The 23,426-nt window shown below is 39.0% G+C and overlaps 1 long non-coding RNA gene and 1 other non-coding gene across 3 annotated transcripts in view; one reads left to right on the top strand and one right to left on the bottom strand.

Annotated features, from left to right (window-relative positions):
• The window catches only part of LOC124057296, a 103,363-nt gene that overhangs the window by 2,910 nt on the left and 77,027 nt on the right, over nt 1–23,426 (top strand). The gene's annotated exons all lie outside the window — the stretch shown is intronic.
• On the bottom strand, nt 7,475–7,545 carry trnag-gcc. The gene has a single exon. It is a non-coding gene; the product is annotated as a tRNA-Gly (tRNA).

Here is a 23,426-nt window from a genome sequence, read left to right as displayed (position 1 = left end):
CGAGGCCTGTCATGTAGAGATTGGACAGTACAGATTCAGTACTTTATTAGGTACACGTGTATCAAGTTTCTCACGCAATTCAATAAAATCCTTCTTTTGTGGATGTTGATCTTTTTGGTGACATGATCCATAGCACATGATGATGCATAACATGTCCTTTCCATTTACTTACGTGAGATGAACAGCATATTGGTAACGCCTCTGATTATGATACAGTCCACTGCAACACCAACATTAACTCTGAGCTCAGTGCTGAAACACGTGATTTAACACCTCAGCAGTGCCAACAACAACTCATTAAAGTTTGTGAGATATATAAGATTTTATGTCAGAACAGCTGTATTGGATTGCATTACATTGTATGGATGTAACACTGACAATCAACAATGATCATCATTTCAGCTCTGGTGAAGGGTCACCTTGTTTTTAATTTGGAGCTACAACAATTATTGATTAATCAGTTGGTCGATTGACAGAGAATCACTGGACAGTTATCTTGATAAATTTTTCATTTTGAGTTATTTCTTTTAAAGAAATATGTTACGGGTAAACATTTGTCACAGGTGAAAGATAAGCTTATGAGCAAGGGGATGATTATTGCAGTGTGGCATTTCTCATACAAAACAGAATATTATTTTAAATGTGAAGGAAAAACAAAGAGGGCTAAAACCATTTCCACTGTTAACCTGAATTTTAACTCCTTTATTTTGTTGTATTTTTTTACTGCACACGTTCCCTGAACCTGTGTGACTTTGTGACAGTCCATACAAATAAACATGTATTTTACACATCAAAGGGCCTCTCTACCTATGTGATTCTGCCTTTGGTTAGTGTGATTATGTATGGATATGATTTTCTCCAAACTACTCCCAGAAGTTTGAATTCAGTCTGTTCCTCGGTCTACATCACAGGCTTCCGGTGCTTGTTATGCTTCAGGCTTTAAGCTCACATCGTTATCTGGAGCACCACGTAATCAGCACAACAACAGGACAGACGTTCGCTTCTGCTTTGTCAGATTTACAGCCAAACAATTAAAAGTAGCACAAGTGCCAAAGCCATAATTCTCGTACAGTATTCCCACGATGACCTCAGAACAATGTTTTAAGAGCTGTGAGAGATCATAACCTTTCATGGAAAGTTTTGCGTGATAAACAGAGAAGGGCTCCGGTTGTTTCAAGGTTACACGAGGCACTAGTTGAAAAGATGACTTTTCAGGAAGGAAGCAACTGATGTTCTGATCACAGTAAGACAGTTATCCCGCCATCAGGGAGCCAAGAAGGTCTAGACACATTACAGATGTGAAATAGGGGCATTACTTCTGCGGCTGAGACTCCACCACTTTTTTTTTCTTAGCCACGGGAGACCGGTGCTCTAGTTTCAACCTGGCAGCCTGAGCTCTAATATAAATAATGGCCTCAAACTACAGCTCAATTGTTGTAATAATTTAAACTGAATGCAGTGAGAATATGTGTTTCGCTGGAAAAATGGTGGAGCTCTAAAAGGCCTTGAAACCTGGGTAGGCAGTGCGAAGCATCGTCAGCCAGCTGTTAAAGTGTACAACTGTCCCTGCGGTTTAGATATTTGGGTGTATTTGTGAGTTTGTGGTACAGCACTAAATGGTGATTGACAGAAAAGTATTTTGATGATCAGTTAATTTTTTTCCAAGTCATTTTAAAGAAAGAAATTCAAAAGAAAATATGCCAAAATTGGATATATTTGTTTTCTTTTGTTTTTTGTTTGTTTCATTTTTAGGACTGCAATTTAAACTTATTTTCCTCAGTGATTAACCTGCCAATTATCTTCTCAGTTAACGCTTTACTCTATAAAATGTCAGAAAATTTCATGTCAGCTGACAGCCCAGTTTCTTTTACAGGTCATACTGTAAATAACAAATATCACAAGTGAGAATGCCTTTACATGCAACACATGAATTGATGACATCTATTGTCATGTCTATACTTATGATTGGAAATGTTATTATGATATTTGATATAGATGGTCCAATTCCAGTCTTACCAGAAAGTATCAAAATCTCATTTCTTAACACATTTTGAGCTGCAAATAATAAGTACCTGCACATGGCCAGCAGGGTGCGCCAGTTCACCAGCTGACTGGCTTGTGACTGCCTCACCCTGAATATCGAGTTTCCCAGTTCCACTTAATGAGAGGTCACCATAACATAAGTGTGTCATCAGGATTTATACCCAAACACAAAGTAAATTCAGATTTCATGTTTAGCTGCGTTTGGAAAAGAAGAAACAAAGAAAGTTAATTATTGTTTTGCCATGTACAGATACTAACCAAACAAAGCTCCAATCAGTACTTATGTGACTTATTTTTCATGATTGTATTAACATATCACGATATCAAAAAGTGGTATTCTTGGCACTTGTGTGAGCCTTTATTGGTTGTCTGGCTCGGCTGTCAGTGGCAGGTAGTGTGAAAGCAGCTGTTGGAAAGCAGAGGTGAGCCGAGAGGTCGTAAATCTTCATCAGTTCACAATGGTGTTGGCCCAACGACCGAGTGAAACGACTTCAAAGAGAACCCGTCTTCAAATGAACTTGTTGCCTTTACTGATGCGGCGTTAGCTTGGCCAGCTGTTTTTGTGTGTGTGTGTGTGTGTGTCTTGATATTGACATCAGTGGGCCACCTGTGAGAAGCAATGGATGACACCGTATGAAGGTGAAGATGAAGTTCTGAAATGTTAATTTTAAAGGATCATAGCAGTGCTTTTGCACATTGCAGACCATTTGCTGCAAATTGTGCATACTTTGATTCACTCTTGCTCATTTTCCTAGATCTACTAGTGCTTTACATTATTTGTTGTGTTTTTTATTTTATTTTCAGGAATCCATTCATGTCCTTTACAGTATGAAAATCAACTTAGGCTCTGAGTGTAGAGCTGCAGCAATTAGAGAATTAATAAGCTAGTGTGTTGATTATTTATTTATCATTTTAGTCAGCTTTTTTGCAAACATGTCAGATATTTGTGGGTTTCAGCTTCTCAGATATATGGTTTTACTGCTCTTCTTTATGATTTAAAAGAGCCAGGTAAAAACTCTGCTGAAATCTTGCAGTTCTCGGAGAGAAACCAAGTTTGATATCTCGTTACAGAGCAGAACAGTAAAATCTATAAAATTATACAATAAAATGTGGGGATGGGAGCACATTTTTGTACCATTTTGTTTCCAAGTGAGTCGCACCTTTTGGAAGACATAACGGCTGCAGCAAGATGTCTAAGAACTCATGAAAGACTGTGATTGACAGGTTGAAAGGTAAAACTTAAGTTGTAAAACATGCAGATGTTTTGTTTCATTTAAGAAACTAGACCAGATCATCCTGAAAAAAAAAACAACTTGATTTTGTGAAACAGGATTTTTTTCTAAAAAAAAAAAAAAAAAAAGTTTGTCAGGAAAAGATATTTCTCGTAACGGATGGGTCACTTTGCCAAAGAATACAGCTGCTGAATAAAATTGATTCATTTGGTTTTAAATACTGACACAAGAATTAGAGAAATAATTTTTCATCTCTCTCTTCCTCTCTTCAAAATGCATAATATTCCAGTTTTTTTGGAATAGGGCTGCTCTGCATTCTTTTAAGAAACAAGTGACCCTGTTAGAAGTTACAAGAAAAAAGCCCTAAGACCTTATGGCCACAAAATACAGTTAAATAAAAACAGATGATATTGTATTTGTTACTGTTCACTTTAAAAAGCGTCTGACTTCTGCTTACCGCTGGTTATGTTTTCGGTCTGGTTTGTTGGTTTGTCTGTTTGTCAGCAGGATTATGGGAAAACTCGTAGCCCAATTTTCATGAAACTTATTGGAAACATGCAGCATGAGCTAGGATCAAAAAAGCATTAAATTTTGGAGTGGATTCAAATTACTTATGCTACACGCATTATTTTTCCTTTGAGTGTAGGATTCAGTTGTGGGTTGGCCCCTCCTCTTCAGCTGGAGAGAGCAGCTGGACAGTGAATGAAGTGGCGTAAGTAACAACAAAGCAGTGAATCAGAGCAACAAAAAGTTATTTCTGATTGCTTGATGGAGGTTACATTCTAAAGCACAAATAAACATGGCCGCACCTCCACACTGCCATGCAGGAAAGGTGCCACATTGTCGAATTTTGTGTGACTTCAGGCAATGTGCATGTCAAACACACACAGACCGGCGGCTCTTCATACGCTGATGACCCAAACAGAGCAGAGGACAGGGACAGAGAGACAGCGATGTAACCTGGTCGCTATGTTTTTAGCCTATAGCCCTGACCCTCACACTTTGCGCACTGTGATTGGCTGGAGGCTACGTGCCCAATACACAAAGTCTGACAACTAGAAATGTCCCCAAAATAATAATAGCATAATAATAATGAGGGTCTCTGATCTGCACACAGTTGAGAGAGGATGCGAATGCACAACCGTATTTTGATATAATTTACATCAGTTTAAGGGTCCTTGACATGAAAAGGTTTGAGAACCACCGTCCTAGAAGAGCGGACTAGAGGCCTTGGCAGAGGTATGCGCTCCCTGAGTGTCCTTCTAGTTGTGAAAGCAGTCAGGGCTGATCATGTGTTCGGGGTCTACAGGGTGTTTCAACATTCCAGTAACAGCAATGTCTCTCCAATATCTTCCTGGAATTACTCGTTCTGTGTGGGATCTGTGCCTTTTTTCTCCCGCAATCACTTTGGTCTCAACCCCTCTCCTCCCTTTTCTTTCCTTTCTTCCTTCCTTCCTTCCTTCCTCTCTCTCTTCCTATCTCTCGTGTTGGTTGTCTTTCCGTGTCAGAGACTAAGCAAACAGAGTCGTGTGTGAGCGGCCTCGTAACTCCACGTTCCTGAGAGACTGGGAGCTCACAGACGGGCGCAGCTGTGTCTTCGTTTGTCGGCCATTTTCGGCATTCTCCAGATATCTCCGTGAGGCTCCGGGGCCTTTTCTGTGTTCTGGTTTGACCCTGTGCCGCTGTGGCAGGCTATGTGGAAGGCAGGCAAAGTGGGACACATCTTCAGGTACAGTTACAAGATAGAATAGATAGATAGAAAGACACATAAGACACATGACTCAAGAAAATAGTTTGGTAGATACACAGTGAGTAAAGCTGATATGGTTGAAGGAAATCACATGTAACCTGATGAGGGCTGCAACTAACAATTATTTTCATTAATAATCTGTTGACTTTTGAATGTTTGGTCTATAAAAGCTCAGAAAATAGTAAAAATAATAATAATAATAATAAAATACCCTTCACAGTTTTCAAGAACCAAAGAGGATGTCTTTGAGTGTCTTGTTTTGTTTGACAAACGGTCCAAAACCATAAGATACTTTAAATTGAGAAGATGAAACCAGCACATTTTTGACATTTTATGTGGAAATGGCTGAAGTGATTATAAGAACAGCTGCAGGTTTGTTTTTGTTGATTAATAGACTGATCCTTTTAGCTCACTGATTTAAAGTGTTGAATGCAACGGCGTTTCGTAACAAGTAGGTTCACCATCAGTCTGGTTAATATTGATTCTTGATTCATCAAATACTTATTTAATGAATCCATAAAATGTTTAAAAATAGTAAAAACTTCCCATCACGGTTTCCTAAAGGCCAAGCTGATGTTTGAAAAGCGCTTTTTAATCCAACCAACTGTCCAAAACCCCCAAATATGTAGTTAACTTGAACATGAGGTGCAGAGAAATAACGAATCCTGTTTTGCATGTTTTGCTTAAAAATTAACAAACCCAAATGAATATCAAAATAATTGCCAACTGAATTTCTGTTGATGGACTAATCAACCTAATTAACAGTCAGATCCTCAAAAAGGAAACATATACAAGTTGACAAAGCGCTGAGTAAATGCTGTGTGTGTGTCAGTCAGAAAGAGTGTGTGAAGAGACCCTTCAGGACACAGATATCAGCGGGAGTCCAGCAAGCGTCTTCTTCTGCTTGGCTAAAGGAGGTTTAAAGGACAGTTGCACATCTCTCTTCACGCTCCTCTTCTCTCTTCTATCCTCATTTTTCTTTTCTTTCCTACTCCTCAGCTCAGAATCAAAGTCTCTCTCTCTTTCTCTTTCTTTCTCAGTCTTTGTCACTCTCTCTCATCTGTTTCTTGGTGCATCTGGTGAACATAAGCTGTGGAAAGACAACAGACAAGTAATAGGAGAAGTGTGTGCGTGTGTGTTTGGTCTGTGGGGGCGGCTGTGTACATCTGCATGTGTGCACATATGCACAGATGACAGAGGCAACTGCACGTCTTCCTCAACTAAATCTCAAGTATTTTCATATGAACGTTTGGTTCTGTAAAGGCACTGAAGTGACAGCCACAAAACCACTGACAGTTGAGTCGCTAAGCTGTCCAGCAAGGACTGTTGACATCTCTCAATGTGCACCAATATATCATAATATCAGGAACATACTTTGTATTTCAAATGAGGCCTGGTGGTTGGGTAAGTTATGCATTTTGATGATCGCAGATTTGATTTGCCAGGCAGCGAGTGTTCTGTCTGGGTCTCAGCAACAACAGGACAGAACATACAGGAATAAGTGTACTGGTTGATTTATCAGGCGACTGTGACAACAGGCCTCATAACTCAGAGTGGTTTATGAGCAGGTACCATGAGTGCAGACTGTGTTTGGCTTACTTTTTGTGTGTATGTGAATGTGTTTTGTTTGTTTGTTTGTTTTACTCAGTTTTATCAGGTACAATTAAAGATGGGTTCAAGCAAAACACCCAGATTTGTTAAGCTCAGATACTAACAAAAGTCGTCAGACCTCTTTCATTTCAAATTTACTGTTCATCTCATTTTTAGGTTGTGGTACAGGATGTGTACATTGATCACGCTGCCGTTAAAAACTGTTTCTGCATTCTGAGCCAACAGAAGGTGGTTATAAATCTTTTGACTTGTAGAAGTTTTAGCTTTAGCCAAAAGTAAAGGTAATAAGATTTGTAATGGATTTGAAAGGATTTGGACTTGGTAAGTGAATTGGATACTGGATATGAATTTATAAAATGCTATTGAACTCAGTACCTCCCTATTTACAGTACCAAAAAAATCCATCCAGATGGTGCAAAAGATAAGTTTTTGGAAACTAACACACACATTATTTATAGCAAAGTGTTTATTCCACATAACTTCCCCAGTTACTGTTGCTGTTTATACATTTTGTTATGTATTGCACAGACACACAAATAGACACATGTGAAAACAAATATGTTCAAATGAAGGTATGTAATGTTTGTTCATCTCGTGTACATATCAGAATCAGAATCAGAATTCCTTTATTTATCCTCAGGGAGAAATTCTTTTTCATACAGACATTGCACTTTTTTTTTTCCCGAACAAGAAATGTGAAATTTAAAATAATATAAAAACTAAAATAAAGTATAAAATATCAGATATTAGTACTTGTGCTCTTCCAGCACCTCCACAGTGTCCTCGTTGATGTTAGTAGGGGTCACTGGAGCCTTTATCCTTCTCAGGTCAAAAGATGTGCATTGGCCGGGAATCGAACCCGGGCCTCCCGCGTGGCAGGCGAGAATTCTACCACTGAACCACCAATGCATATGGAAGACCACATGCTGTCAGAACATCCGACTTATCTGCCTGTGAAACTTGTAAGCTGTCACAAGTAGGGATGCAGTTAGTTCAACTGAAGATTATTTTTAAGTGTTTTAAAAGGGACAATGAAGCAAACTCTGTAATGTGTAGGATTTTAGTGTGAGATTGTTTTGATCACTTTTTGTCACACTCTTGATACTGTGACTTTTGAGCTAAAGCATGAAGTGCGATGTTGAATAAGACAGTGTTCAACTTCTGCACTTCGCATATTAACCTTCCACAGCCATGTGTTGCTAATGAATAGTGGGTTTGTGGTTCAGACCAGGCAGATGCCAAGCTCTAGATGTGCAGTCTGCCAGTGACCGTTGGTTGCACAGTTTAGCTGTGCTGAGAGTAATATGACGACCTGATGGTCTAATTCACTAAGAAGCAACATCTGTCAAGCTAAAACATAGTGTAAACATATGAAGGTTGTATTGGTTTCTGTTGGAGACAGTCTGGTGGTTTGTATTTTCAGCACACCTACAAAACAGAGCAAACCACTGACCACATCTCTTCCATCTCTGGCCTCACTTTGCCTGAGGTTTCCCCTGGAAGTACCTTTGCTAGCACCTTGCAAGCCACAAAACACTAACTGACTCGGGGTAAGTGACAAATTGAGGGGTTTTGGCAGTCCGCTTGGCGGTAAAACATGCCTGTTTACATGGGAGGATCCCACAGAACCACAGACATGTCTCTGACAGCCAATGAGAAAGGAGGAGAGGAAGGAATGACAGAGTAAAAGAGGAGAGAGGAAGTTACAAAAAGGGAGCATTTCTATCAAGGTACTAATGCACAGGACATGCAGGCTGGTCACACCCAGAAGCACACAGTCACATGTGCACATGCATTTCCCCTGAGTTTTAGCATCTGTAAATGGTAGACATTCATTCTTTTCTTTACTTGAAGGGATGGCAATGTCTCCCCTTTGGTCAAATGACATATCCAGACAGCTGTTTGATAGGTTGCCATAAAATTTGCCACATCCTTCGTGCTCGGACGACAAATCATTTGGTGACATTTTCTGTAGCACCATCATGACTTGCGGTTGTGAATTAAATGTTTCATGATTGAATGTGTATGATCAAAGACCTCCAAGCTTATGTTCCCGTCAGCCTCAGCTGTACATTGTACTTGGCGTTAATTAGCAAATGTTAAGGCAGGAAGGTGGTATACATTATAGCTTTGAAGCCTCAGCATGTTAGTGTTTTTATTATGAGCATGTTAGCATGCTGACAAAGGCTTTTAGCCTCGTGACTGCACACTCTTCATCTTGTTAATTTGATGAACTGATTAAATCCATGTTGAGTGTTGCAGGCACCAAAAATATTTCAAATCCAAAAATTAAATATAACGATCCCTCTTCTGAGTCTTTAACGTTTTACGACTTTTGCTCCAGGCCTCTTCAAACCAATAAATTACTGAAAGCCATTGTCTTCATTCAGTGTGTTGAGCTGCCTGTGAAGCCAGGCTCAGATTTCCTGGCCAAGACAAAACTTTAAGGCACTCTGACAGGAACGTCTGAGAGAGGAGAAACCCTATCCAGCACATGTCATTGTAATTCAGGAATATTATATGATTTAGAGGGTGGAGAGCACAAGGCTATGGAAACACAGAACTCAGTGGCAGAGCACACAAAGGACGTCTGTTCCCTCACAATGGAAACCTTGTTGGCATTTTCTCAGTGCCTGGGAGAAAACTAAAGAATAAACAACAGTTTTGCTGTCCCCTGTTTCTGACTTGATTGTATCTCTGTCATCCTTCCCAAATGAAGAAGGAGTTGATTTAAGTAAATCTCAGTGAGACGCATTATTGAGTTCAGTCAATGACTGAGTGGCTTCATTGTTAAACTGAAGGATGAAATCTGCAAAAACCACCACAAGACTTGACTAACGTATGTAGCTATGAAAGACAACAGAGCAGTTGAAGCCCAAATCTATTTATGTGACATCCAAATATAATTCTCAGTGAATCATTGCTCTGTCTCTACGTCCCTATCCGTCTTCTTTCAGTAACCGAAATCTCTTTGCAAAAGGTGCTTAGGTCAGCAAGAGCGAAAATAGACCCTTTGCATCTCCTTAGAGCTGAAGCTTACGTCCAAGTAAAGGAGCTATTATGCCTACTCATGTCCCCACAATAAAATGTCCTCGTGTGTCCAGGTCCCATTTTGTCTTTTGTGTGATGAATATTTGTAAAAGTGTAAAGTTTATGACAGAATGAAATCACCTCAGTCATTTCAGGTAAACAGAAACACTGTCATTTTCATGAGCTGATAACATGTCTCTGCTGTGTTTGCAGCTTGTTGCACTGTCTCCACAGTGCTACAAAGTGGTTTAATGAAAAAAAATATTATTTGCTATATTGTTAGTCAATTTCAAGAGATTTGTAGACTCTCCTCTTTGCTAATATTCAATTTCCTCTACCTTTTTCGGTTTTCATCTATTTCTTGTTTGAATAAATTAAGTGAACGCTGCTGAATAGTGTGTTTGAAAGTTCTGTTGATTCCCAGTTACGGTTGCAGTCTGCTGTCGTAAACATCCATGGCTCCACATTATTGACTCTGCCAGAGACAAGGGAGGAACTTCATTTCAAAGCGCCATAGAAATTGAATTCGATTGGATGGAAAATGTAGAAGAGATGCACATCACATTCTCCAAGCTGATTTTCTGGGGATCAGGTCTGTTCCAGGAACTGATACTGATACCGTAAGAGTCCACTGTTTTGTCAACTCATTTATCATGTTTTAAACAGTTCAAAAGAATGCAAGAGTAACACTTTAACACTTTAAACAGCTGGACAAGCCAGCGCCCTGTCAGTGAGGCAACAAGTTCATTTGAAGACAGCAGACCTCTTTGAAGACATGTCATTAAGCAAACAACAAGTGAACTGAGGAGGATTTATGACTTCTGGAGCTCACCTCTGCTTCCCTACAGCTGCTTCTGCACACTGCTGGTGACGTCCCAGCAGGAAAGCCAGGACGAGCAGCCACACATAAACCAAACATTAAGCGTCTTCAAAAGTTATAGTCGGCAACGACTTCATGGAATCAAGGAAGCAAACTGAAAAATGTAACTTCATTACGGAGGGACAGTTGCCGTGTTTCCATGTGCTGTTAACGATCATAGAAATGGTTTAAGATGTTTTGCACATTTCACGTAACACAAATTTAACTTGAATCCTGTGGTTTCTAATATTTTATATGACTTGCTAAAGTAAAGTAAAGTAGGATTCTTTTGCTATGTAGTGCAAACATTGCATATGTGTCGTAGCCTATAAAACAATATTCAGAACCATATCCAGTAGTAGACATGAGGTTAAAATCCATTACACTCAGCTAGCCATTTGCCTTAATATTTTTTTGTGTTTTTTGTTCAAAAATGTCTTTTTATATGCTCTTATTTATTTGTTTATTTATTCCCATGATAGAGTAGTTTAACTTGGAGGGAACGGGCCCTCATTCAAAGCGCCGGCCAGGGTTTAATCAATTTGCTGCCATCTTGATTAGCCAAACGATCCACCAATCTGCCCAGCAATCAGCAGCAATTAGCCTGGCCTGGAATAAAATCTCCTCCTCAACCTCAAATGTGCATTTCGTCCAACTTATCAGTCTGCTCCGAGGACCAATGGCAGGGGCTCGTTCAAGTTCCTGTGATTACCTTTGGCGTCATCCGATCTGCTATCTCCTCTCCTGTGTGGGGAGGCCAAAAATGTGCAGGCATTGATGGAGCACTAATGGGCCAAATCGTGAATGGTCCAGATGGCTGTGGAAGAAATTGGTCTAAGCTGACAGTTTATCCAGGCATCCGACAATTACAGCCTCCTACTGAAATAAAAGGCAATGTTTGGACAGTTCATTTAGAACTTAACAATAGAGAGGAAATGTCAAAACACATTCCCATGCACAAATGGAACCATATGGCAGTCATCTTACCTGGGTTTGCTTCAAAATCTATTATTCGGGGTAATTGGGAAAAGTAACATCTGCAGTACTTTACAGTTAGTTTCCACATTAAGTTTTGACTTTTAACTCTTACAATCCACTATATATAGTAATGCACCAGATATACAGCATAACAGCGAATATGCACTACTTGTTCAACTGGACAAACCATGGACATACCAAAATGTTTGTCATCTAAACTTTAAGGTTAAAGTTTAAGGGATAACTTTTACTATTAGTACATCTTTTAGAAGATTAATCTGACAGACAAACAGTGAATTTGATAAATGTAAAAAATATTTGTCACCCTCCATTATAACAAATAATACCTTACTTTAGCTATGGTTTTGAAATTCTACCTTAATGGGCAATAAATCCACAAGTTTGAAGGCTTATAGGAGGCTCACATGCTTCACAGTAGTTTGTAATTCACAAATGGTGATACATTTACAAAGTAATCTACCAGGAATGTATGCTTGCACATATTTGACAGGCTAACACTTAACGTTTATGTATGTTGTTGCAGTGTGGGGTGGCAAAAGTTGAGCAAAGTTCAACTTTTTGTTTTTTGTACTGTACTGCTTTAAATGGTTGAGGGAGCGCTCACATCTGTTTGATCACAGTCTTAATCCTTTTTCTATTAAAAATATTCTTCATGTATTTTCTGAATTTTGCCTTTCCATTAAATCCCACTATCAATTCTGAATGTGTGTGTGCAATGCCTTGGTAATAGAATCTGTTGTAGTCATTTCCATGACTCACTGCATGCTGGGATAGATCTCTGGACAAATTGGGATCCCCTCTGAGTTTGATGATTCAAATCATTTGTCAGAAAGCCCTGAACTGTCTGAGTCAAATTGTTAAATGGCCACTCGTGTCCACTTGAGAAGAGTACTGAAACATAACATCTAAAACAAGCCTACACTTAGATGTACTTTGAGCATCTTAAAGAAAACATGTCAAGTTAGGAAAAGTATAGGCCTACTATAGAGTTTCAAATATAGTGTGTTTTTCCTGTTTTACCTTCCAGGCAGCCACTAGTGTCAGCTCATGTCAAAATCTAAATCCACTTCAGGCTTGAAACTTGCTTGTATTCTTTTAATGTAGTCAGAGTTGCTGTTTTCTTGAATTTTCAGACTGCATGGAGAACCCTTCCTGGTATATTCAAGTGCTTGTGAGAAGGCTGGAAAAAGGAAAGTATTGAACTTGTGTAAAGAACAGTATAGTTTGGGTTGGAAAAGCTCCACACTAGTTTGGTGTGGCCTAACTAAAGTTGTTTTTATGCAGCTAACATTTTTATGAGGGGAAAATGAACACTATTTTGACTTCAGCATCAATTTATTCTCTTACAGTACTTCAGATTGATGACTTTAGTACATGCAGGCTACAAAAGTATATGGTTGAAGGCTTTAGTGCCCCAAAGATAAATATCATTAGAAAGCTTTCATAGCCGTCATTAGTCTGACCCACTGGCAAGTGATAAAAGATTCTGAACACTCATTTTGAGTGTGTTCAATTCATAGAAAACAAAACATAAAAAGAGCGAATGAATAACAGCTGGTTTAGAGTATAATACAGAATCAATCCCCAAACATCTGCTGCAAATAAACCAGGGAGACATGGAGAGAAATCATAATTAAGCATGACAATCAAATATAGACATGACTGCGGCTTGATCAAAGCTTTGCTTTTCTTCAGCAATATAATGATACAATAATGTATTCAATGGTGTTCTGAAGAGGACATAAAACACATGACTTCATAGCCATATTTCACTGCAAAAAGAATGGAGTGGTTGGTGTGTCCGGAGAAATAACTAGTTTAATAACAAACATGATTGTACTGCATGTTTCAAAATGCTGCAGAACACAATCTGGATGCACAAATGATTGGATGTGATAACTAGTTTGCGCAGGTATGGCAGCAAGCGCGCACATAATTCAGTGAAGAAAAGTTAGATAAGGGATATAATTCAGGGATATAGCATGCAAGGTGGGACTTGCTTCATGTTTTCAGCTCTATGAGTCACCACTAAATCAATCAGGTGCTTTTTTGCATATCAGTGAAAAGCAAAACCCTTGTGAGCCAAAATAATCCTTGAAATCAAATGTAAGTATCTACATAATGAAATTCATGGACAATTTGACTTTGACAAGTAGACGCTGATCCATAGCTTAAAAAAAAAAACAACGTGATTTTCTTGGACGAACAATACAACAACCGCGTGAGATAATCCTCTCCCAATGTGATTCCTCTATCTGCACTGTGAGCTCTTCAAATCCTGGTTAACGGGACCCAGTGTGAGATCAGCCCAAAGATAGAACGACAGATTTATTGCGCCCCAGATGTGCCTGATTCATGAGCATTGTTTTATCTCCAGATTCCAACCACATGAAGGTCTTATATTTGGAGCCCTAATTTATGGAGCTCAGAGAATGCAGGCTGAATGTTTTCTCTCTCTGTAAAAGATGAGCCAGCACTGTGACTCGGGCAGATAAACAGATGCTTGGATTAATATTGATCTTATAAACAGATGTGAAGGAAGGTTATCTCTTAAACAGCTACATTAGTTTTACTCAAATACAGAAACCTTGGACCTAAATTTCACTGAATCCAATATGAAAATTTTTTGTACTCAGTCTTTTTAGCGTATTAAAAGGTCAAAATATAGCTGTAGCGCACAGGGTAATCATAGACTCAGTCACTTCATCTTCAGTAGTTTTTGCTTTATGCTTAAAAAGAAGTGAAATTGTATTTTGAGATGAAATTTAGGAGTCCAAGGGGAGCCCACTCCAAAGCTTTCACTCTGAAGCTTGATTTTAAAGCTGGTAGGAGGCAGGACTGTCACACAACTAATTACACATCATAATATGTCTCCTATTTTCTTATTCCCACCCCTTGGCGTCATAGGCAAGTTCTTATTACTATATCGGCGGAGCCGAGAGCCCCAGGCGGCTGTTTTTTCCCAGCTATCTCGGGTTCCTGTGTTGTGGTGGGAGGGTCGGCAGAGGCGACACGGGCAAATGTTGCTGTTTATTTCCATTCTGTCATGTGTGTGAATCTGATTACAGGTCGCTAAGTCAATATTTAGCTTCTGCGGATGGCATCATCGTCGGCCAGTTTATTTTTTCTGGGCCCCGCCACATCTGCTGCCAATGTCATGCGCGGTAGCCGACATGTGCCGCTACCAAGAAGGAAAGCAAACAATGAGTCTGCAGTCCTGGTCGAGTGAGTCAGACGTATGAGTGGTGAACATGAAACCATGATTTGCAGCTAGAAGTCAGACTGGTTCGGGGACAGTGGTGCTTAGAGCAGTTTGAGGGATGCCTTAATGGATCTGATGAGGGGTCAGAGAAGTTCATGGTAAAACACTAATTTCTCACATCAGCCTCAGTCATATTTGAAAGAAAAACAAACCACAAGTAATCAAAAACATGCTTATGGAAACTTTGAAAGTATGTAATGCTCAAGTGCACACTTCCAGTTCAGATGTTTGCAAGAGTAGAAACATCTCATTAATGTGCTTTATGTTTAGAGCCTTCATATAAAGATTTTGTAGGAACTGCAGGGATGATAATTGCATTTCATGCATTTTTTCGTTTGATTCCCTACGTGTGAGAATCTTGCATGGGGGCTGCCACTTTATTATGAGCCAAGAGAAACACTCGGTCGAGGCTTCTTTTCATCTGGCCCTCAGGCAAGAAGGATTTGATATTTATTAAAAATAGAGAGGAGTAAATTTTTTCCAGTCGTGACTTCGTTACCTCAGGTTATTCCAGTGAGGCAGACCACACACAGTCACTAGATCTGAAACACCTCCTCTGCTTGTTTGCATGACCTGTTATCTGAATTTGAGGGTTCGTAAAATTGAGGACTTCTGTGCCAAAGATGTGCAAGTCAGGACTTCATTAGGCTTGGAATAGTTTCTGTGCTGGCTATTACTTGAACAGTGCTGGCAGTCGTATAGTATGTGTGGACTTGCTCTCGGTTACAACCACTTCAGCTGTATATTCTGCTTTCGCATTTACTGTAGATGTAAATTATTTAGCTTAGGTTTAGGTTTTACAGCTGAATTGTGAGTTACTACTTGTTTAAGACATAAGGACAAAATGTCTTAGCACGACCTTGGAGTCCTGCCATGTGTAAGGGGCCCTTTCTGCGCTTTAGGTAGGCAGCATAAATACATACATACATACATTACACATACTGTGTGCAAAGAAAAAAAAACAACTCCCCCAACTGCCCCTCCACCCCTTAAAATTCACTTTCGTCTGCAAAAACATCTGGAATTCATTGAGAGGAGGAGGTTTGGGGGAAATGAACTCCGACAAGAGTCTGTAGATTTGGGTACAGCCCCCTGCTTTAGGTTCCTTCAGATGGTTAAGATAGGCCTGAAGACAAAAACCCACTGGTCTTTCTCACACAGACTTTTACCTGTCCCACCCTGAAAGCAAAACAATACTTTGTTGGGATTACAGTGGAACCAGTTTTAGCATAAAAATGCTTTTATAACATTAAAATATTGTCATAATGCAGTATAAACAAACGATTAAAAACATTGTCAAGAATCAAGTAAAGCTCAAACAAATGTGATCCATAATGATGCTGTTTTTCTTTGATTTATCCCACATAAAATCCTCTTTTTCCATGTACTTGTACATGACTTCTTAGAAAGGGGTTTGTACTGGAGAAGTAACTTATGAATTAGGGAGACCTTAGAGACCTATTGCATGTTCCTATTAAAAACTGAGTCATCATGTTAGTCAGAGTGACCAAAAACAAAATGCTGGAAAGCTGGCTTACAGTCTTGTAGTTGTTGCCGGTCATTTTTGTGTTTAGGAAATGCCTAATGTTGCTCAGAAAGACGTGAGTGGTCTATAAAATCATGAGAACTCTGACCAAATGATTGTTAAATGTGGCAGGAAAAAACAGCATGCAACGTTTTGCCAAAACTGATTACATCAGTCGATGTGTAATCTAAGTAGAACATATTCCTGTGCTCATGATCATTAAAGTAATTTAAGGACTATAATATGCTGGGAAAACTGGTATTCTTTTGTATGTCTAGTCTTTTTACTACTACTTTACTTTATTCTGCATTCATAGCGCTGCATTTTATAAACTTTACTCCGCTTTTAATAGATATTTGGGTGTTTATGACATCCTCACAAAATGTAACATCACTCTACTCTGTTTGATGAACTGCCACCATAAACAAAAACTGAAGACTCAGAAGAGGAGTCACCTTTAGGTGCACACTGTGCTTGTCGCTTGTTGGTACTTCTGTTTACACACAGAGGTCATTTAATAGCATTCATAGCAAGTGAAGGTCCAACTTTCCTCTCATACCTGTAGTGTCCCAGCTTTACAGTAAATGTTACCTTTCTTCATTGCTGGTTTCCACTTTGTGTTTCATAAATATCAGCGACTCCTTGTTAAATAGAAAATAAGCATGTAGCAGTGCCCGAAGCAAATAGTTTCACAGTAATACATTGGTAGAGTAAGCACGTTGGCCTCTTTATGAACAGAATTACATCTGTTTTTTGTTGGTCTAAGACATTAATTACATCCCTCTGGAGCTGTCTACATAGTGCAGTGGTGTAATTGAAAGTGAGACAAAATACTGCATACAATACCCACTTTTTCTTTTATGTTCTCTCTCATATTCTTGTCAAGATTTATGCTGCATTTCTGTGTTGTTCTCATGTTAGCACTCTGATTTCTCCTTCATTCCCATGATTATGTTGAATTGCTTCATACCTGCAGCAAGTGAATTTTTGGTGACTTTGGAGCAGCGGAAACAAGCTGTGATCACATCATGGTCTTTACTGTCAATATTTAAGTTGATTTGGGAAAATTGTCTGTAAACAGCCACCTATTTAGACATTACAATGCAGAGATACAGTAGCATTCATTTGGAATCATGTTTGTGTCAACCTGATCAATGTAAGTGCAATATTCACTGTCCATTTAGCTCTGATTTTGGTCTCCAACTGAAGTAATGAGTATATCTGGTTCTTTAGCTGCCAAGTTCTCTGTTATGCTCTTCAGACATAGCTGCCAACTTTACCAAGTAGTGTACATACCAGAATTTTTCACACACACACACACACACACACACACACACAAAAACATCTACATGGGTGAATTAATGGTTTGTTTGAGAGTTTGTGATTGTTGGAAAAGTGGAAAGACGAGCCAAGTTGGTTTTGGTGAATTTCATTTTGACCAATTTTAGATGAAAATCTATCTTGAAGGTGTTCGCCATCCACTTTCCACAGGTGAATCATAGAGCTTGTGATATTTAACGTCCTTTTACATTTGTTTCCAAACTTCACTTAACCTCATTGACTAGCAGATCCACGCTACATCAACATACCAATAGAGTGATGTAGTCAAATAAATGTCTATGCTGACTGAAAGAATTACTTTACATTGTCATCATCTTAGGGTGGCATATTGTAAATAATGCAATGTGAGTTAAAGCTAGCAAATTGGCAAAAGAGGAGCGGAAGAATTTTTAACGTAGTATTGTGTTTTAGATAAGTTATTTCAAGTCTGACAGTTATCTACAGGGAATTTCAAAATTGAGGAAAAGCATTGCAATTAAGATCATGGCTCATGACTGTGATTAAATGCATAATGATATTATCACCCCCTCCATGTTTCACAACATAGCAAAATGACTTATTATTTTAAAATTCATTTATTTTAAAAAATCCAAACCAAGAGGGTTTCAAAATCACTTTATAAAAAGCTAAGTAATAATTTTTTAGGTAATTTTGACCATACACTACTCAGAGACTTTCTCAGACATTTTTATTAGTATTTCTTATTCCTATCAGTCCCGCTTTGGTTCTACCTACATTTTAGAACTTCTGAGCAACTTCATAAATACAGCTTTTCTCTGGCAGGGAAAACACAAAAACATGGGTGGAATAACCCCTGCTCACATTTAAAAAGAACAAAAAAAAAAAAAGTAAAAGAGAAAAAAAACAGCATATAACAGCAATGCAAGTGAAAAGACCTTTACTTTGCTTTTGGAAAAACTTCATATAGCAAGCTTTGGTTTTAAGTGTTCCCAGCTGGTCTTTTCTTTGTATTTTAGGCCTCTCTCAGCGGGTCTGCTACAGTAACAAGGGTGCCACGCTGTCCCAGGGTCCTAAAACTTTATCATACACAGGACAGAGAATTAGCATGCCAACATAGGCCACTAAGCCCCTCCTTTAATAACCTCAAATATGTGGCAGTTCATATGGATGTGGTTCACTCTATTTCTGATGGAAAACCACACCCTGACGCAGGAACCAAAACACTGATTCTATCAACACTATACTGATTTGAGGCATGTTCCTGGTCACCAGTGAGCCACTCAGGTCCTGCTGATGTCGATTTGAGAAGTTGCTTTCACGTGAGGTCAAACTGCACAGTTCTGTTGCTCTGAGTTCATTTATTGCTCAAGAGAGCTGATGGCTATGCAAGTGGAAGGAATGTTTCATCAGCAGAGTTTAACAGTGTTTGGAGAGCACAGGTGGGACCCCCGAGGCCAGAATCCACACCAGCTTTTCATTCATGATGCTAAAACACAAATGCCTTGCCAAAAATTCCTTCTTGTTTGATCATCTATTTGTTCTCTTGTCCTCTTAAATAGATAGCAAGTGAAATCTAGATAGGTAGTAAAAATGACGCATGACAACCTTCTCAGGCTGAAGAAACCTCTTCAAGCTCATGTTGTTTTATTTTCCAGGTTGTAACTTTTCCGTGTTTTTCTTTTGTTTCCAAAAGCAGCTGCTGGAAGAAGTTGTGAAGCGTTTGAGCTCTCGTCAGCGTTCGGTAGCTCAAAGGGCGGAACTCTTTGGATTATCATCTAAGCCCTCAAACAAAGCTGATAGCTGTGTAAACAAACTTGCCTTTTTTCACACTTGTTCAGTCTATTTTTTCTACTTTTTGGCCATGGTACTAAAAACAAACAGCTCAACGACTGCAGTTTCTCTTCTAAGGCTTTGTGATTTATCTGTCCATAAACTTTTGGCCCTACTCAAAAATAGTAAACAGGGAGCAATTTTAGCTTGGTTGTCAGCCAAGGCAAATGGTTATATTATGATAACAGACCTATTTCCTGTAGTTAAGATTTTTGTTTAACATTAAGCGCTATTCTCAGCCTGTGACTGGCAAGGAGCAGTGGCCCAGTTTCGACACTCTTAACCTCTGTTTCAGCCATCCGACCAGATGTGGGTTCCCTTAAGCAAATTATTAGCGGTTCCTAGTACACACAGGTTCCCTACTAAGTGTTTCCAGCTCAGATTTGGCAGGACATAGAGGAGACATTCCAATGGAGCAACATCATATTTTCCCTTCAGCATAGCCACAGCAACTAATTATTTATTGTGAAAAAATCCATCTGTAAATCCAACTAATGTGTTATGGTCACTAATTTTCTGGACTGGAATAAAAACAATGTGTTTTTTCACACTTAAACAACTTTGGAAGATAAATAATGCAAAATGTCCAAATGTGTGGAAAAAGAAAAGGAGAAAAGTGAGACTGCTCTGTGATTAGTCATGCTTGTATTTGCTTTTGTGAAATAAAATGCCAAACAAGAAACACTTGATTTTGGGGACACTCGCTCATCCCATTCCGGTACACTTAATCTGGTGCTGTAAGCCAGCTCCAGACCTCTTAATATGGAAGTTTAAACAGATATCATCACTCTCAATCTTGAGCCAGTAATCTGGAAATTAAGACATATGAGTTTATTTTTCCTTAATTCTTCCAGAACATTTGTTTAGTATGTCATAACTCTCACAAATCAGCAGTCATGTAATGTGTCTTATACTCTTTTGTAAGTTTTAATTTATGGTTGATATTTGAGGGTGCGTAAATAAATACATTTATATGTTTATTGTAATATGCTCTTACTGTTTATACCGTATATTTTTCAGGGAGTTTTTTCAATTTTTCATTGTATAAAATCTATCGACAATAAATTCACATCGTGTAAAAACTTTTATGTTAACCATGCTTTGGAAAATGAGGCTCTGAGGTAAACGCCTAAACTTTTTTTGTAAGCATCTAGCATTTAGAACATGTAAACGCAATTGAAATCTGTAAGGGTGCAACTAACAATTATTTACACTACTGATTAATGTACAAGTTATTGGTTCATAGAACGTCATTAAATAGTATAAAAAATTATACATCACTTAGTTCTCAGGGGCTATGGTGATGTCTTAAATGTCTTGTTTTGTCCAAGACGCGAGTTATCTACAGTTTACCATGTTAGAAGTATGACAAAAACAAAATTTTTTACCATTTTGATTAATTTTCTGTTGGTTTCATCATCGTTTTGTCATTTTAGTCTGACTGATCAGCTCTTATTGTTTATAAACCATGAAAATCTGAAAGTTTTTTTAAGTCCGCCTACGGTTCTTGCCAGGCTGACTTGGGTCCATTGTATTTTCTGTTGAGGTTTTTGCTCGGCTGTTGTTAAGTTCCTAAGATTACATGAATACTGATCTAAGCTAAGGTTTGCATCTTACTGTAGGTGTCTGACAGCTAATTTCCTACAATAATGAGGGCAACGCAGCCTTTAATAAACTCTGTAAATAAAAGCACCCTTTTTACTGGGCTAACTTCTCATAACATAGGAAAGAACTATTTTTGCTGAGAGAACACTTACTCTCTGACAAGTTAAACCTGCACTGTCTAAATCTGTCTGAGCCAACACCTTTTTAAAATGCGAGTGCTGGCAGGGAGGGCAGCTGACAGCTAAGGAAATATTTACAGTAAGGGAACACTCACACATGGTGGTTGTGTCTCTCTTGCCTGAATTGATGTTGGTTGAGGGTGGTTGATCTCTAGAATGAATATAAACAATCGGCTGGAGCAGAAGCCCGCCTGGTGCGAACGCCAAACTCCTCAACACGTAAACACACATCTTTCAGCTTTGTGTGTAAGCGGTCAAGGAAAAGTCATCACAGTTGGAGACTTACAGACATGCTGGACAGATAGCTTGCAGATATTTTTTTACTACTTCCTCTCCATCAGTAATTAACAATGTTACAACCACAGAATACATCATTAAACTGTAAGTGTGTTTCTTTTTGCCCATAATTGACATTTTCAGAGACAGTTTCCCTTAAAACTTGGCATTACTTCAGATTCTCTGAGGTAATTGTCATACTTGTAGCTTGCTTGGTCAGCCTCCCAGGCCTGGTCTCCTAGATATGATATTAGTATGTCACTAATTCATTTTGCCTGTTTGCCTGTTGATAGGAAGCATTCAATTTTCAAACAGCTTCACACTTGCTTTCCAGTTCATGGAACTGAGTCTACCGGACATCATTTTACTTCCTTACTGGACAAAGAGATGCTAATGCTAAATTTTGGACAGGAAGACTCACAGAACACAAACTTGGGCTTCCTCTCTAATTTCACTCTTAGCGATGACTTCCTGTGGGGACTCCACGAGGGATGTTTGGTCTTGACTCTTCAGATGACCCCAAACCAGAACCCTCAGCACTCATTCTTCTGGTTCATGAAATATGTTCTAGACTCAAACCACTCCCCAGTGAATCATTAATACAGCACTGTGTGTCTGTTGCCAGCATTTGCTTTCAGCCTCCATCTCTCACAGAGAAAACAGGCTGGGGTTAATAGAATATAATCACAGTACAGGAGAATTTGTTCAGCTTGTTCTGCTTAGACTCCTTGCTAGACCAAATGTTTGCTCTCTTTTCGCGTTGTTTTAATTACCAGAACAGTGTATATGCTTTTGTTTGCATGAACGTGTGTCAAACTAAAGAGTGTGTTTTGCACACTTTCCTGGTTTGTAGCCCAGGTTTTCAGGCTTGCAAAACTTTCTCGAAGTTTTTCGCTAGCTGCAGGAAGACTCCCTGTGCAGTTAATCATCTGACTCCTTCTCCCTGCCCTCGTTTGCTCTGAGAACACAATGACGCCTCAAAGCTCAAACGTAGATTTTCATAGTGGGGTTGTATTTACATTTGAAATTGTTCGGAGTGCAGCTTGTCTCTCAGGCTGCAAGGAGTGTACACTAATCTAGAGACGCCAGATAAATCACATGCAGTCTGGACAGCCTTGCCGGGCAGTTCTTGCAGGATCAAAACCAAATTTATCAAATGGATGGCTTCGGATTTGCTAACAAAAGCCTTCTTATGCTTCTGTTGTTGCAAGAAAATTATAAATTATTGAAAAATCAGAAAGTGAGAGAAAACATCACCTTAGAAACAGATTTACAGACGTCCATCTCTGAGATTTCTTTAGTGATTCTCATAGAACTGATTACTCCAAACAGTGTCACTGTATGAACCAGAACACGCATCCAGAAGGTTAAGCTGCTGTTCCTTCTACATGTATGTGCACTGCGACTGTCTCAACAGAGAGAAGCTTCAGCCTGTTTCACCTATATACAATTAATATACTACTAATCAGAGTGTACAGATATAGCTCAGACTCAGCCTTGCACCCCCCTAATCCCCCAACAAAACTTAAAATATTTGTGGGTAATTCTAACTGAATCTTCGAAGCCCTAAAAATGGTATTGAGGACACTCTTAGTCATCCTGCTTCATCGGGGGAAAATAACAGCAGCAGCAACACTAATCAGTAAGAACTGATTATGAGCATCATTGGTATAATTAGACTGTAAATTGACTGCATGTTATGACAAACAGGTCGAAACGGCACAAAAAAGACATCTTGTACAGCAATATCACAAGGGGTATTACTGTGGGATTTCTATTTCACACACTTTTTAATTGTGCCAGAGACTCTCCTTTTCAAGTAGTCTTGGTCCAGTTGTTTGGTCCTCATCAGGATTGGATTAACAGGTCTCCCACCAGCCCAGAGGAGCCATAGTAACCAAGCAAACACGCCAGGTTTTGGCT

This window comes from Scatophagus argus, chromosome 4 (assembly GCF_020382885.2).
Source record: "Scatophagus argus isolate fScaArg1 chromosome 4, fScaArg1.pri, whole genome shotgun sequence".
Classification (NCBI taxonomy): domain Eukaryota; kingdom Metazoa; phylum Chordata; class Actinopteri; family Scatophagidae; genus Scatophagus; species Scatophagus argus.
This window is presented reverse-complemented; position numbering and strand designations above follow the sequence as displayed.